General features: G+C 40.9%; 1 pseudogene; it reads right to left on the bottom strand.

The window, feature by feature from the left end:
• Positions 1-5581: 5581 nt before the first annotated feature.
• On the bottom strand, positions 5582-8172 carry LOC123836546 (large ribosomal subunit protein uL1-like; annotated as a pseudogene).
• Between the last annotated feature and the right edge of the window lie 4839 nt (positions 8173-13011).

Below are 13011 nucleotides of genomic sequence, written 5' to 3' on the forward strand. Positions count from 1 at the left end.
TTTTTAAGATTTTATTTTAAGTAATCTCTACACCCAATGTGGGGCTGGAACTCATAACCCTAAGATCAAGAGTTGGATGTTCCACCGACCTAGCCAGCCAGGCATCCTGGAAATGTAAACTTTTGTACCTAATTTTCTATTAATCCTTTAATATTCTTTTCTTAAAATGGGTTCCCCAAATTATGCAAGCTTTAGGTCCCACAAAACATGGATCCACCTCTGTTTATTTATTATTATTATTATTATTATTAGTGGGGGGGCAGAAGGAGAGGGAGAGAGAGAGAATTTTTTTTTTTTTGAGAGAGAGAATCATAAGCAGGCTCCACACCCAGTGCAGAGCCTGACGCCGGGCTCGATCTCACGATCCTGAGATCATGACCTAAACCAAAATCAAGAATTGGACACTTAACCAACAGAGCCACCCAGGCGCCCCCACCTGTTTTTAGTTTTATAAGAAGGTTTGCCAGTTTCTTTGCTTACTTCTCCTCCGTGTTTCTCACATCTTTTTTTTTTTTTTAAGATTTTATTTATTCATTTATTTGAGAGAGAGAGCACATGAGAGGGGGGAGGGTTAGAGGGCGAAACAGACTCCCTGCTGAGCAGGGAGCCCGATGCGGGACTTGATCCCGGGACTCCAGGATCATGACCTGAGCCGAAGGCAGTCGCTTAACCAACTGAGCCACCCAGGCGCCCTCTCACATCTTTTTTCTGGGTCCATTTTCCTTCTTGCTCAAGTACATCTTTTAGTAATTCTTCCCATGAATGTCTGTTAATGACTCTACTTATTTCCTCTCCTGTCAGAGACCACTATTATCCTAAATTTAAGATTTATCATTTCTTTGTTTTCTTTGTAGTTTCACAAGAAAAGTTAATTGTTACACGTTTTAAAACTTTTTTACCAGTTGACTAATGGTGTATATATTTTTCAAATTTGTTTTTTCCACTCAAAATTATGTTCCTAGATTCTACTATGTTGTTGAGTATAGCTATAATTTATTCCTAATCATTACTGTATTGTATTCCATCACCCACGTTTTACCCATTTTACTGTTACTGGACATTGGCTTATTTCTAGTTTTTTACTAGTAGGGGTAATGCTACTTTAAACATTTGCATAAATGCCTCTTGGTGATCGATAGTTTCTCTAGAGTTTATACTTAGGAGTGGAATTGCTAGGTCATAGAGTATAGACATCTTCATAAAGCAAAATCTGTTTCCAAAATGACTGTACTAATTTACATTCCCATCAGTACTATATGACAAATTGCCTTGCTGCACATCGCTGCTGGATGCATGATAGTTTTAGACTTGAATATTTGCCAATTTTATGGATATGTAATGGTTTTTCATAGTAGAATTAACTTGTATTTTTCTGATTGGTAATGAGACTGAGGGACATTTTATATGTTTATTGGCCATTTATATTTTTTATAAAATACTTGTGTAATTCCTTTGGTCCTTTTTAAAAAATTGGTTTGTTTTTTGCTTATTGATTTATAAGAATTCTTTACATAGTCAGGATACGAATCCCTTGACAGTTATATATTTAGCAAGTATATGTTGTATATAAAAATATATTTAGCGTATCTCCTTCCAGTCTGTGGCTGATCACTTCGTTATCATTATGGTGGCTTTTGATAAAATGGATATTGTTATTTTTAATGTAGCCAAATTTGTCAATTTTTCCTCTCTGGTTTTCAGTTTTTATTTTTTGTGTAAGAAAATGTTTATATCCCTGAGATTATAAAGGTATTCTCCCATATTTATAGTTTTATATTTTGTATGTAGTTCATTAATTCATCTAGAGTTGATTTTTGTATATGATATGATGAAGGGGTATAAGTTCTAATTATCTTATGTATCTTATCAGTGCTTGTTTTTATGTGTATATCTTCTTTTCTCCTATCTCACTTGTTATACAAGATATATTGTTAGATACAGGAAAACAGTACTCTGAGAAAAATATATAGCCTCAATACTTAAAGGTTGAATATTAAATAGCTGTGTTTCCAAGTTTGAAAGTTAAATAAGAATAATAGAAAAAACACACACACAAAGGAAGTAGAATAAAAAGCACTATAAAGAGCTGAAACCAATTAAATAACCATCATATAAATAATAGACCAATTAAATAGAAATCGTATTAAATAATAGGCTCAAGGAAGCCAAAATATTGTTCTTTGAAAAAATTAACAAAGTAGATAAACTCTGGTGTGACTACTCAAGAGAAAAAGCACAGATAAATTTCATTAAATTGATAAAGGTGTCATAAGTTTAGATGTAACAGAGGCAAAAAAGATAAGGAGATGCTTTTCATTAACTTTATGCTGATTAAATTGAAAATGTAAAAGAAAACAAACAAATTTCCAGAAAAAATGTGTATTGATTTTACGTCTATATTGCTACACTCTTACCAATGCTAATACTTTGTGTGGATAATTTTAGGTTTTCTACATAAAACAACCGTACAACATGTGAATTGTAACAGTATTTTTCTTCTCCTCTTATCTCTCATAATGTCTCCACAAATTTCTTTCTGGAATGCCTCTTAGAAGTATGTATTAGAACTTCTCATTTTGGGGGCACCTGGGTGGCTCAGATGGTTAAGTGTCTTCCTTCGGCTCAGGTCGTGATTCCGAGGTCCTGGGATCGAGCTCCGCATGGGGCTCCTGGCTCAGTGGGGAGTCTACTTCTGCCTCTCCATCTCCCTCTGCCTCTCCCCCTACTCATGCTCCCTCTCTCTGTGAATAAATAAAATTTTAAAAAAACACACACAACTTCTCATTCTGTCTTCAATGTCTCATAAATTCTCTTTTATATTTCCATCATGTTATCTCTGTGTTGCATTACAGGTGGTTTATTCAGATCTATTTTTCAGTTGACTGTTTTACGTGATGATTTATTCATTGAGTTTTTAATTTGAATGAATTAATCTTTTATTTCCAAGAGTAAAATTTGGTCCTGGTTCAAATCTGCTTATTCTCTGTTCATATTGTCCTCTTGTTCCATTATTTCAATTCCTTCTTTTATGTCTTTAATCATTTTAAACATAGTAACATTTCTAGTCCCTTTCACAGTGTTCAATTATTGATAGGTCTATGATTTTGTTGATTATCGAGTCTTTTGATTCATCCTCATTTCCTCACATGGTTTGTAAGTTTTTATTGTGAGCTCATCTTTTATTGTGAGCTCATCTTAAGCAGTGATGGTCCTTTCTGTGGGAGTCCTAGGTACCCTAGATTATGGATTTGTCCCAATATGTGGATTAATTTTTGGTTCTGCATGGGTCCCAGAGTTTTCATGGGCCTTGAGCAAATTTGTTTTTTCTTGCCCAACTTTTAGTTAGTGTGTCAGCTAAGAATTCTTGTGCTATAAGACTACTATATAATTCAATCCTACACTCAGGCTTGGTTTAATTTCTCAGAAGACATGTTTCTTTTTCTTTCAGATTCAGAGCCTTGACTATTACAAAATGCCTTGCTCTTTTTCCTTGTTGGAGTTCTTATTAGTGTCACTTTTGTGGACTAAGCAACTTTGCAAGAGCTTTTCCTTAATCCACCCTCTTAATTCCAGATATTCATCTTGAGTGGACCCAAGGCCATGTCTTTTGTCTCCATGTGAGGTTTATACCACAACCCCCATTCTAGGTGCTGGTTGCATCAGCCCAACCTTATAACTCCAGCTACCAGAGAATTTCCTTTTCTTCCCTCTTGGCTCAATTATCTACTTTTAAAAACACAATTTATCTGTGTGGCAGTAATTTATTTTGTTTATTATATCTTAGCCAAGAGAGTGTCCACATCAGCCCTTCATGTTGCAAGAACCAGAAGTGGTAGAAGAAGTCTTGATTTACACCCAAATTTACATCACATTTAAAAAAAAGATTTTAGGGACACCTGAGTGGCTCAGTCGGTTAAGTGTCTGCCTTCGGCTTGGGTCATGGTCCCAGGGTCCTGGGATCAAGCCCTATGTCGGGCTCTCTGCTCAGTGGAGAGCCTGCTTCTCCCTCTGCCTGCTGCTCTGCCTATCTGTGCTCTCTCTCTCTCTGTCAAATAAATAAATAAAATCTTTAAAAAAATAAAAATAAAAAATAAAAAAAAGATTTTATTTATTGTAGAGGTGGGGGGAGGGGTAGAGAGAAAGAGAGAAAGAGTCCTAAGCAGACTCTGCGCTAAGTGTGGAGCCTGACACAGGGCTCAGTCTCACAATCGAGATCATAGCCCGAGCAGAAACCAAGAGTCAGGTGTTTAACTGACTGTGCCACCAGGTACCCCTACATCCACATTTAAATAAATATTCTCCATTGAATGGAATTATAGGTGATTTTGATTTTCTAGTAAAGCCTTACTTTTATTGCCTGGACTTCGTACAATGACTATGTAATACATTTATTATTTGAAAATATTATAAAGTGATTTCAGTATTGAAATGAAAATTGGGTTGGGGTATCATATTACTGTAGAGTTCAAAAATTATTTTACTCTCAACTACCTATGTTAAGCAGATGGAGAAGTCACACCAAGTTCTAAAACTATTGTATATTTGACGTTAGAATGCATCACCAATTCAGATTAAATGAGGAAAACAAATTTAAATTAGTCTAAAGCTTGAATATTTTTAATTCATTTTTTCAAGATTTTATTTATTTAGAGAGAAGAGAGAGCATGAGTGGGGGGAGGGGAAGGGGGAGAGAGAGAATCTGAAGCAGACTCTGCACTGAGCACAGACCCCGACGTGCGGCTCAATCTCACGACCCTGAGATCATGACCTGAGCCGAAATCAAGAGTCAGATGCTTAACCAACTGAGCCATCCAGGCGCCCCTTGAATATATTTTTTAAAGATTTTATTTTTAAGTAATCTCTACATTCAATGTGAGGCTCAAACTCACAACCCCAAGATCAAGAGTCACATGCTCCACTGACTAAACCAGCCAGGTGCCCCTAAAGTTTGAATATTTTTAATGCTCTTTTATTCCTTCAAGTAAATGCAATAAATGGAACAACAAATGGTATCAGGGAAGGCCCTGTGTTCTATAATAAACAAATGTTAGTTGTTTTATGCTTCTGAATAGGAAGTTATTTTCCACTCCCATTTCAGCTCTTCAATCCTTGTATTTACTAGTTACTATTAAGTTCAGGTATCCTTGAGATTGTTGGACTGATAACTTTTGAAATGTCTGTGGTTTCAGTTTCCTAATGATATGTGTGTATGTTTGAGGGAGACTGGTGGCAGGTGGGGGGGGTCTGTGCCTGATGACTTTTGATTTTCTTTTTCGATGAATATATTTACTTTTAATTTTGTACCTATTCAAATGATTATTCTAAATTATTTAGGCTCCAATAATGTTTTTGTCTAAATGATTTGCCCATATGGATGCATTGAAATATTTTTAATTTGAAGGTTTTAAAAAAATCTAAATTATTCCCCACAAATGTCACATAAAAAAATCACCTAGTATATTACCTGAATATTTCCCTCATGGCCCCTGCTTCCTTCAGAAAACCTTTACAATAAATTTTATTCAAAAACAAATTCTGGAGGTGCCTGGCTGGCTCAGTTGGTAGAGCATGCGACTCTTTTTTTTTTTTTTTTTTTTTAAGTACTAGGATTTATTGAATTGTGCCTTGCAAGGTACAGGCGCTGGGGCTTGCCCATGGTGCTCTTGATGTATAAAGCCCGGACGTTCTGCCAATTCTTGATCGAGGACACCAGGAAATTGACTGCTAAGTGGATGTTGTACACAAGCTCGTCATCTGTCATCTTCACACGGCCAACGGCCACTGCCAGACACAGCACCTTCTTCATCTGGAATTTGATGGTGGACTTCACTTCATCCACTTTGGCCACCATGTTCTCATTGTGGGTCAGCAAGGAAGGGAACTTGCCAGCCTTATGCAGGCCTGGGCCCAGGATTCATGGGATCGGCTTGATCAGAGATTCTGAAGCCAAGAAGGCATCATACTTCTTGGCCAGCTTCTTGACTCATTTCTTATTCTTGTTGAGTTTCTTCAGTGCCTCAGTGTCCATGTGGGGAATATCCACTGCCTTGGCCTTATCACAGGGCTGCTGATGCCCCAAAACACGTCCGGAGAACTTGGGGCGGGGAGTGAACTCGAGCCTGGCGGTGCCCGAGAAGCGTTTGTCCTTCTGAGGGTCATGGTTCTTCAGGCTGATCTGCAGCTCCACCGTCTCCAAAAACGTCCGGTGCTCGTGCTGGTTCCCGGCAGGCTTCCTGCCCCGCCTCGTACAGGTGTCGCGGGAGACTTTGCTGCTCTTGGTTCTTCGCGCTGCAGTAACCGGAAAAGACGAGCATGTGACTCTTAATCTCGGGGTTGTGGGTTCAAGCCCTGCATTGGGTGTACAGATTACTTTAAAAATAAAATCTTTGGGGACCACTGGGTGGCTCGGTCGGTTAACGTCTGCCTTCGGCTCAGGTCATGATCCCAGGGTCCTGGGATTGAGTCTCAGCGGGGAGCCTGCTTCTCCCTCTGCCTGCCGCTCCCCCTGCTTGTGCTCTCTCTCTGACAAATAAATAAACAAAATCTTTAAAAAAATAAAAAAATCTTAAAAAAATAAAAATTAAATTCTGTATAGAACAAAAGATTGCCAGTGTAACAGAATGTGTAAGACTATTTCTCCAAATGGACTTTCAATGGAATGTAAACATCTCTTTTGCAAATGTTATAACTTTCTTCAGACCTTAGTTTTTTGTTTTTTGTTTTTTAGTTTTTCTCGTAAAAGGAAAGAAGGAAAGAAATGGAAAAAAGAATGGCACCTAATAAAGTCTAACCAACTATAAATGTTTCTTTGTAAATCTAGCATTTCCCATTCCAAATTTTTTTTTAAAGATTTTATTTATTTATTTATTTGAGAGAGAGAGAGAGAGAAACAGCATGAGAGGGGAGAGGGTCAGAGGGAGAAGCAGGCTCCCCGCTGAGCCGAAGGCAGTCGCTTAACCAACTGAGCCACCCAGGCGCCCTTCCCATTCCAAATTATTGGTAGTCCTGAGCTGGGAGAAGGAAGGAAGTGGCTCCTTTGTGGTGGTTTAGGTGTTCATGGAAGGCCTAACTACACTGGACTAGAACAGCCTGGCAGTGTCCTGCCCTGGAATGTGACCCATCTGCTGACTTGGGCAGAAGCTACAGAACCAAATTCAGTCTGGAAAATTAGGAGAGGTGCAGCAGTTTGGGCTTCACCCAGGCTCCAGAGAACATGGCTGGTGGCCACAGGCCTTCGCTAAAATGTGGACTAGCTAGAAATTTTAGAATTTAGATTTTTATAGTTCCTCTAGTATTTCCGGGAGGTGGTGGGTGTCAGGTGTCAGGGGCTGTTCAATGAGAAGGAAAGTCCTATTTGACAATCCAGACAGGCAGGCAGCATCAGATACAGTTGTCACTGGGTCCCAAGGCCACAGCAGTCAGCCAAGAGTTGAGAGACCAGACTCCAGTGCCAAGGGAGGGTGGAAGGATAGAACTGCTTTAGTGATGGGAGCAAAGTGGAGCCCCCAACTCAGAAGGATAGGACAATAGGCAGGATTCAGTGGCTCACACCCAATCCCAGGAAAACAAGACAAGCATGTGGTTAGCATGTGGTGGGAAACATGCAGACTGATCTCAGCTACAAGGCCCAGGATAGACCTGGAGGACAGCCGCAAAGGAGAATTGCTTGTTCCATCTAAAGCATCTGGCCATAGCTCTTGAAATCTATCACCTCCACCCCACCCCACCCCAATTAGCTGATGATTGGTCCTTGAGCCAGTGGGAGTTACACCTGCTGGGGAAGATGAATGGAATTTTTTCAGCTTTCGTTTTATTCATTTTTGAACATACACTTTTGAATCAAAAATCAAAACTATATGGAAAGGTATACACAGGAAGTCTTGCTTCCACTGTCCTCTCCATTCTGCCCTCCTCCACTCCCTACAGAAAACCACCCCCTATAGATAAGTAGTTATCCTTTCAGTGTTTCTTTTCACAGATATAAACAACATATTCTTACTCCCCCCTGCCTGTTATACAAAAGAGAGCACATAACTATATACATCTTGGGTTTTTTGGTTTTTTTTTTTTACTTGACAATATGTCTTGTAGATTTCTGTACACCAAAAGGTGGAAATCTTTGTCTTCTTTTATGGCTGCATGGTACTCTGCTGTGCAGAAGTACCGAGTCATTTTGAACAAAGGCCCTATTCCTGCTGAACTCTTGGGTTGTTTCTAATCGTTTGCTCTTACAAACAACGTCACAAGGCATGATCCTGGGTGGGTGGCATCTGTACTTTTACCAAGCATAGATGCTTAGAAGTACAGTGGCTGGTCAAAGGGTAAGTTCATGGATGATTTTGTTCATTATTATCAAATATTTCCAAAAGAACTTCCATTTTTTGCGAACCCTAGCAATATATGAGAATGCCTGTTCCTGCCCAGTCTCACCAGCAGAGCACATTGTCAGACTTTTAGATTGTTACCAAGCTGGTGGGAAGGTTGTAATTTTGACGACCAATGAAGGGTGAATTGTACTTTTATAGAAGCCCCCACTAAGGAATGCTTCATTATTTGGAATGTTCCTTCATCCTTCCTTCTTTTTTTCCTTTAAACACCATAGGCCCAAATAGTTTGAGTTTAGTTGTATAGGCTTGGTTATGTATTCCAAAACCTGAAGCATTCTGGATATACTGAATTAAACTGGCTGGTGGAGGTAAGATGAAGAATTTAGAATCCTGACTGACATCCTGGCTCCCGGGCACCCTCCAGCTTCTGCACACTGACCCGTGCTGGGAACCTCGCCCCCACAACAAGGGGCTGACCTCCTGGCCTTGACTGAACATCTCCCTGCCCACCCCCTGACCGTCAGCCACCCGCTAGCCGCCGCCTCACAAATACTGCCTATGACACGTAGCATGCCACGGAAAGAATTTTTAAAGACTTGCATGAAGTACGGCTAGCAGATTCAGAGCAAGAATAAGCACGAGCGCCCAGCCAGAGTGCCTCAAGTCTGTGGAGGAGTGGCTCAGGCTATTTTCAGTAAATTTGGTTTTCCGTAGTGTTGATATAGAAGGACACATCTTTTTCGTGTGTACTCAGATCATTAAAAACGGCTTTGAGTTAACCACTGGAGAAGCATGAAGTGTTCTTATGAATGCAGAGGACATTCTTGGTGCTCACAGCTAGAACGAATGACAACACAGTCCTGGGTGTGCCGGAGCTCTTGCCTTGCTGGAGAGAATGTTCCTGTTCCCTCCGAGGCGCCTGCTGCTCAACTTTTAGCTACTTTCACTGTGGAAGTTTCATATGGAGGCTGCCAGAAACCAAATGAACACATTTCTGAGAAAATGGAACATATATACGTATATTCAAAATTTTGTAAATTTAAAACTGTTCAAAACAAAGACATTAAATCGGATCCTGACAGAATAACACAATGCCAAGATTGCAGGCCACCTAAGAGTTAGTATCTTGCTCTTGAATGAAAAAAAAAAAAGAGAGAGAGAAGCTAAACCAAAGTATCTGGAAAATACACCTCAACTCAGAAGTGATTAGCCTAGTTTTAGATCAGTTGTGCTAATTTTGGGGGGGAATACAAAGAAATAGTGAATAACTATCTAATAATTTTAATAATCTCAAGCTCTTTGAAAGTGTAGTGAGAAAGATTTGGCAACAGTGTATTTTAGTTAGAGCATCTTAAAAAGAATTGTAAGTCTGTAGGGTGGCCACAAAGTCTTTTCTCATGCTAGTTTAGTTATATGGATGTTCCTCTCCACAAAAATCTTATTTCCTCCATGTCGTTCCAGAATGTTCCCCCACACTGATAGCTGAAAATCACTGAAGCACCCATGATCACTGGTGCTAAGTCTTTGAGTCTCATTACATGGAGTAGAGAACTTTTCTTTTATCACGTCTAAAGGCAAAATTCCCCATTTGTTAAGTAGGGATCCTGAGGAGGTCATGCTGAGGGCTGTTCTCTATCTCCAAGAGCAGAATGTTAATGCAGTGCCTGTTGCAGGAGGGAGGCTGTCTCACTCATTCCTCATTTCTGTACCAACCACCACGAAGTGCGTTCAGATGAACAGAGTGGCTGGTGCTTGCTTTGCAACAATATGGTTGGTTCTATCAGGTGATCTTCTGAAATCGTGGCCCATGTCCTGACATGTGAAGGATTCTGCTTGATTTCCTTGGAATAATGGATTGATTACTAAGGACACATTTTCATGCAGAGGGACTTTGTGGTTGTTCAGGAAGCATCAGAGGAGCTCTAATGGATCCATCTTCAGGGGACGGGGACGTTACCCTGTCATCACTCTGACTGGTTGCAGAGGTGATTCATTCATTTGACTAATGCTAATGGAGGACCAGGACCTATGTTGGGCCCTGGATATACAGAACTGTGGGGTGCCCTCCTGGAGCACTCAATCTAGAGGTGGAGACATGAACCTTCACACACATTTACAACATACTAAGGGCTGAAGGAGTGATGTCCACGAATTGGTTTCATAGCTCAAGAGGTGATTATTCCCCTATGTATGTGAAAACCGGAGCCAGGAAGGCTTTACAAAGGGAGTGACATTGAACTGAATTTTAAAAGACAGTAGCTTTTGACGAAGCAGTGGGAAAGAGCACAGAAAGTAGCAAATGCAAAGGCAGAAAGGAATGAGAAAGAGCCCGGTGGGGCCAGGGATGAGACATGGAGGGGGCCAGACTCTGGAGGAAGAGGCTGGATGTTCAAGGAATGGCTGCACAAAGGCACAGGGAGGGGAACCAGCAAACATGGGTCAGGGCAGAGAGGACGCCATTGTGACCAGGCAGAGCTGTCTCTAGGGTCACCATGATGAACTGGCTGGCCACAGGAAGTGGGTGCTGACGAGGAACAGGAGCACCCTCAGGGGTCGGGGGCTGGTGGCTAGGAGGAGGGGAACCTGGTGAAGGAGAAAGAACATGGAGAAGCTTCGGGCTAGAATGGTCTTAGGGAAGTCAGAGGAAGAGGAAGCTAATTTTGAGATTTGAAGAGCCATCAGAGTAGCCATTCACTGGTTCGCTTGCCTCCTTTTGTAGAGAAGGAAGTTGGAGTCTCTGCCCAAATGTGCTGCTTTGGGGTCAAAGACTCTGCCATCTTGTGTCCGTGAACCTCCCATCCCAGCCACACCCCTGAGGCTTTTTCGTTCCTGCTTGGTAATTAGAAGAGCTTAGCTAATCTAAATAGACCTCTCACCCTGGCACCAATAAATGGGTGTAGAATGACAATCACAGGCTTCAGATTTCAGTATGTATTTCCAAAAGACTGAAGCAGAGGAAAGCCAAGAAAAAACTCATGGGATTTCCTAGAAGAAAAAAGGTCATTAGAAATCTTGGTGACCTTTTCCAGTGGCCAGGTGACGTTAAAAAACAGAATGTGGCAGGAATTATGAAATAAAATGGAGGCAGGCAGATCAACTGTCCAGCGAGTTTATCCATGGAAGGTCAGCAAGGAAGGTCATTCTAAAGTTTTAACTTTGAACCTAAAATTTTTCTGACTTCCGTGAATTATCTCACGTGAGTGAAGATGGTCTAGCCCAGTTAAGGATCAATGTGTCAAAGGATAAATTACAATTTGCAACATTGTTTTTTTCTAGACCGAACAAGGTTTCTAGTAACAGTATGTCTGGCTCTCTAGAAGTGTCCCTATTGTTCTCCTGCCTCTTTTTCTTCCACCCCAGTTTCTTTCTTCTTTGTCCCCTTCTTGACTGCAACCACCCTGGATGAGGCACATTCTCAACCCGGTGCACCCCCCATTCCCTGTCATTGCAACCAAAGGGTCCCACAGAGCCCCACAGGCAGGGTGGGGGTTCTGGAGGCCAGCTGCACCCTTCATGTCTCCCCTCCCTCCAGCCTTAGTACCAGCATTCTTTGGTAGTGGAGAGCTTCTCTGTGCTTCATTATCACCTCCAAAGTAAAAATGCTTCTCACCACCACTGTCTTATCTAGCCACAGAATCATGGAATGACTGGGCTGGAAAAGCACCCCCAGCCTGCATACCCCTCCCTCTTCCTCACCTAGTCTCTGCCTAGTTTCATCTACCAAGGATCAAATGTAACAGGGCTAGCGATGACAAATCCTGGGATTCCAGCCTGTAGGAAATGGGTTGAGGACCCAGAAGCCTGAACTGTCAGGATGGAGAGAAAACCCTTTCAATGTGTAGGTGTGTTTTCCTTTCCATATCTTAAGCTTGTGAATAGGTGCGGCTGTGTATGAGGGGGTACTCTGCAGTGAACAGTTATTCCCCAACCTCGCAGGCTTCCCATTCACAGCACTTGGTCCTGCATCAGCTCATCCTCTCTCTTGTCCTGTTCGCCTTTCTCCCCTCCCCTTCTTCTGCATCAAAGCAGGCCTTCAGGAATGGATCCAAAATATATTCATAATATGGTGTGAATGACCGATAAAAGCTTCAGGTATTACGCAGTAGAAGTATATTTGTATTTTGATAGGGTTCAGAACCTTTAAAAAAAGGAATAAATCCATAAATATTTAATGGAGAAATGTTCAGTAGCAGAAGAAATGTTTGGGATTGAGTGGAGTATACCTGGTTTTTCCTAAAATCACATGACAGATACCTATTCTATTTAGAAATTAAACACACACACACACACACACACACTCTACTTACCTCTTTAATTCCAGGCAATATGTCAAATACTTTACATATATATATACACTCTCATTTAACTCTTACCCAACCCCCACTCCCAAAAATAAAAACATGTAAGGTAGATATTTAGTGTTTCATGTATATTCTGCTAACCAAAAAGTTAATTGCCAAAACTTGCACAGCCCATAAATGTGGAACTGGGATGTGAGTCCAGCTTCTTTCTCCAGATTAGGAAGCTGCCAGAGGTAACACTCTTTTCATGTGGTGGGAAGCAGTTTTCCTGCTTGCCTCCTGGGTTGCTTAGTTAAGGAACACATAGAGCTTTAAAAATCTTTTAAGTCATCTTAAAAAGTCCTCTTAATTGTCTTTGTTTTTCTCTGAACTTCCCAGTTTGT

Source organism: Mirounga angustirostris, unplaced genomic scaffold (assembly GCF_029215605.1).
Source record: "Mirounga angustirostris isolate CCGP_5_RB_7025 unplaced genomic scaffold, mMirAng1.0.hap1 SCAF_8, whole genome shotgun sequence".
NCBI lineage: Eukaryota > Metazoa > Chordata > Mammalia > Carnivora > Phocidae > Mirounga > Mirounga angustirostris.